Genomic DNA, 4,714 nt, shown 5'->3' with positions numbered 1-4,714 from the left:
GCATAAGTCTCTTTGTGGGGAATTTAGGGTGGCGCTGATTTGTGTGGAAGATGAAGGCAGGTTCATTGGTTGGGTTACATCTCAATACACTTTGCAGCAAGGAGAGTTGATGCTTGTTGGTTATGCTATACTAGTGCCCCCATAACAGAACTAACCTTGATGGCAAGTAATGGAGTAGAACTGCCGCTAAAGGAACTCGAGTGCGGAATACCATAATTTTTCTCCTGAGATGTCTTGTCTTACACATCTCACATCCCCCTCAGTTTAAATTACCTGAAACTTAAATGTTTATAATTATTTTACATGTTTTTTGAGCAGCAAAATAAGGGCATGACCAAAATGTCTTTGGAGAAAATGCTGTCACTATTAAAATGCTGATTGTCTCTGATATACCCCTAAATGTTATGGACTGTGAGTGGGATTCCCCCTTTCAGATCAAAAACAATCTGAGGATTGAATGAATGGCTCATGGGACAGGTAATGGAATATACAGCCCTTCGCTTTTGTCACTATTTCAAATCCAGCTCAGATTGGTAGCAGGGTGGGTTTGATTTAAATCACTAATCAGACTCAATTTAATCATGGTTTTCTACATAAAGTGCATTCTTGTTGGTTGTTATAACCTTAATACATATTCTTCACAACTCAGAGATAGATGTAGGTTTCATTTTTAGAAGGTACACACGATACATTTTTAAACAGTGATTTATTTTGAAAACTTTTCAGATGAGTTTTACAGCTATATCAGAAAATGAATGATTGTTTGGTTATTTCATTGACCAAAGGTAAATTGGGAGGTGAACTATCTCCAATTCAACAGGTTAATCATTAATATTTGGAGGATTTTCTTGCCATGCTATATTAGGAGAACATCACCAGACAGACATTTACCTTGTTCAACTAAAACAACAACATTAAGTATTCTGGATTTTTTTTCTTCAACAGCAGACATATAATATTTTAACAAAACAAGCATATGTCCCTCACTTCTCACATTTATCTCCAGACTTCTCCTCCTTGTCCAGATCTATTCGGCCCCCAACAATCTTCTGTTGAACTTTTTGAAACTTTGCATTTTTAGAGAGAGGTAAGGGATTGACTCTGTGTACACAAATTTGCAGAGGGACAGTAGAGTTGAGGTCTGTTGTTTCTCACCTCTATGTATTTATTTATTTTTATTTTAAAACATTTTTGTTGTTAACAAGCATGTTACCTTTGGAGATAAACATCCACAATTTGAGAACTGCAAAACTAAGTGTCTCTAATGGTATCTTCTAGACTGAGCACTGAGTCCCATTGGGTAGATAGAAAGATTAACCTATATCTATACAGAAGCCCCTGGAACCTCATGAGATTGGGTCCCTAATCCTTGAACTATTTGGAACTCCTTTACAAAACTTTTTCTTAAACATTACATGAATATATTGTCTCATACTATAGAATTAGAATTTATAATCCCTATTCCATGATGAGACATCTTTGAGCTATAATGTATCTTAATTAAAACTATCTTTAGATAACATGTTTTTTGAGGAAAAAACCTGTTATCAAAAAAACTGATTTTTATCCACCCTAGTTGGTAGTGACCAAAAGTTGTTACAATCTGAAAGTTGCGTGGTGCTCTATGTGAAATTGGTAGGTTGTTTCAGTCCTTGAGTCACAGAAACTACCACTGCACCACAGACTGCAGTTGATTGGAATTGGTAACCTTGTGGCAGAGAGACCAAATACTGAGTTAACATGGAGACTGACTGATCTATTACCCCAGAGTTATTTCCAGTTCATGGTGGAGGCACACTACAAGAGCGTATGGAAGGGGTATTCCGCTGTTACTACTTGTACTGTACTTGATCTCTGGAAAGAGTACTTCACCTCCAGAGCTGTCTATCTGATACTGCCCACCAGCACCCAGTGCACTTTTATTCTTGACCTAAGAACAATTTAGTTTCCTGCTAGATGTTGTAGAAAGATCATTTAAAGAAAATAATCAGTGGTCCAAAGATCTTGGCATAACAATTCTTACAGAATAACTCCAGACAAGGCACACATGAGATTGCTCAGGAACTGTTTACTTAACCTAGTTAGGATGTGCTTATCTGGCTTTCTGGGGAACCTGGTACTTGCTACTCACATGAAAACTTATATGTTACTCACCTGTTAAAACACTAACAAAGTAATTCCTTCAGGGATCATTCTAGGTTGTGAGGTCTCTCAAGCAGAACAGAAATGGGAGGTAAGAATCAAACCCTGCAATATGATGCATGAGTGAATCCTCTTCACAACTTCCAGGTTTCAATAATGGGTAGAATTTGGCTTTAATAAGGTATTCTAAAGGATTTTCCAATAAGGAGCTACATAGTAATAGTGAAGGGAATATGAAGGCAGTGTGTTTATGTATGGCATACATAAATAATTAGAGCTCTAAGGAAAATACTGATACCACCAATGAGCTTCTTACAACTTATGTATGTGCAGTGTAGAAATTTTTATTGCAGTACTTATGGTATGTAAATGTTTATCTCCTGGTGTCCTGCCTTCAATTTGAACTGTTAGAAATGCTAAGACTTCGAGAACAGCCTGGATTCCAAAGGAGCAGTAGTAGTCAATGAGAGAGGGAGGAATAAATATTAGAAGAAGCCTGACAAAACTCAGACAAGTCTCTAAATTATTCTGTATTTCAGGAAACAATCTGCACTTGTACATCTCTCCCCTTTAGCACTCTAAATATTGCATACCACAAAAAGTTAAGAACATTAAGGTTGCATAGTGTAGCTCAGCACTCTGATGTCAGGAAATGCCAAAGCTAAGGTTGATTGAGCAACTCTTCCTGCCCCGGTGAGTATGTATTCTAACCGTTCTTAATTATATATACTCACATACTATTTTTTTTTTACACAGGATCTAGTCTCATTTCACATGCAGGCTGGATGATGCACAGTGGATGAGGCAGCTGTTCAGTACTTATTTTTATCTTCACAATTCAAAGAGGGTATCCTGACCTTACATTCACCATCTCTTCCATCTTCTCCAAATCAGTTTCACCAGTGTAAAATTCAGATTTCCACCATGGTAATTGCACTAGATTATGAACAAAATTAAGGCACAAATCCAGGGGATTAGTGAATAGGCCACAGAGAAGTGACGTGCACTAAATGAGTCAGGGCTCTTGCAAAAAAATAGCATGTGATCTAGTAATTAGTGTAATGCATACTCACAAGAACAGACTTAAGGTTGCCCTGCACAACATTAGTATTTCCTGACTCCTGTGCTGCCCTATACAGCCTCAGTGTTTTAATGTTCCTAATGGCTTTGCTAAAAAAGCAAAACGATAAAACAAATTCCATCCCATGTTACAATTTGGTAGACTAGAGTAAAATTCAGCATCCTGCATGAGCCGTAAGAGACAAGTTGTCCTCCCTTCAAGTAAAGGCTGAGAGCTCCCAATGCATAGCTGTGGCATCTACATCCTCGGGCAAAACCAAGTAACAATACGCTTGTCATTCCTGATCTTTTTAAGTCAAGTTTTTAATTTTTCTCTCCATTCAAAACCATTTTTAAATACCTTTTCCTACCAGTGTCTTCAAGTCTGAGATAAAATTCTGCAGAACTGAGTTCTCCATTATATTCTTTATGATTCTCCAGGAAAAGAAAAGGACTTCAAGACAATTTTTCTAATCCCTTTCCAACTGTTTCTGCCTGATAGCTTTGTGGACTCAGTAGGTTCTTCAAAAGAAAGTCCTGAAATGGCCTTCATTATGAAGGTGTCTTATTGCTTGTGGTGAGACAGGATCTAAAACTGTATCATTACAAGCACCTATATGACAGTTTAATTAACGACATGAATATGCCCTGCCAAAGTCTAACCCATCATGCTACACGTTAGCTCTGATTTATTATTTTTTTTAACATATTGGAGAGGAGCCAAGATTGACTGACTGACTGACTGAAATAACTCATCTTGCTCACCAGGTTCAGTTTGCTTTAGTTAAAGAAGCTATAGCAAAATTTGTCAGAGGGCTAGTGTTTTTACAACTACAAGAAGTTATAAATATGCATAACTTTATTCCATTTCTTGATCATAAATATGCAACAATCTTTCATAGGAGGTGTAAAGATAAGATTCCTTCTGTGTAGGCATCTACTTTACAAAACAATACATTATGTGCTGTGGCCTCATCCAGTAGAAACAGTGTCTCTCAAGCCTGTAACATTCTTGGACAATTCAGCTGTGAAAGATATTTCTATAACTGTTTCATAAGTGTTATTTTGTGATTGGAAGATATGACTTCTATTTTCAAACAGTGAAAGTAATAATGCATATTATATTCAGGCCTACAGCAAGTATAATTCAGGCACATTTCCTTGGCCAATAGCTTTGCATTACCTTTGCTGGTTTCAAATATTTGTTTTTGACGTTTTTTTAAATGTTGCCTCCTCTCTGCTTGGCTTCTTGTTCTGCTGTCTGCAGTGAATTTATGATTCTCTGCTTATGCCATCAAGCTTGTTGTCATAGCAATGTCACACATTCAACAACAAGACTTTAATAGAAGGAAAAGAGGGACTTGAGGAGCTTCAGTAAAAGCCTCATCTGCAATCAAATAGCTGTGATAATTAGCAGAGCTGGTTGACTTATTTGGTGAAACAATGTCTGTTGGATTTCCTGTTCACAAATTGCCTGTAAACATCATGGGTTTGTTTTTTACAGATGTCTGGT

This window comes from Gopherus flavomarginatus, chromosome 4, assembly GCF_025201925.1.
Source record: "Gopherus flavomarginatus isolate rGopFla2 chromosome 4, rGopFla2.mat.asm, whole genome shotgun sequence".
In the NCBI taxonomy this organism is placed as follows: Eukaryota; Metazoa; Chordata; order Testudines; family Testudinidae; genus Gopherus; species Gopherus flavomarginatus.
This window is presented reverse-complemented; position numbering follows the sequence as displayed.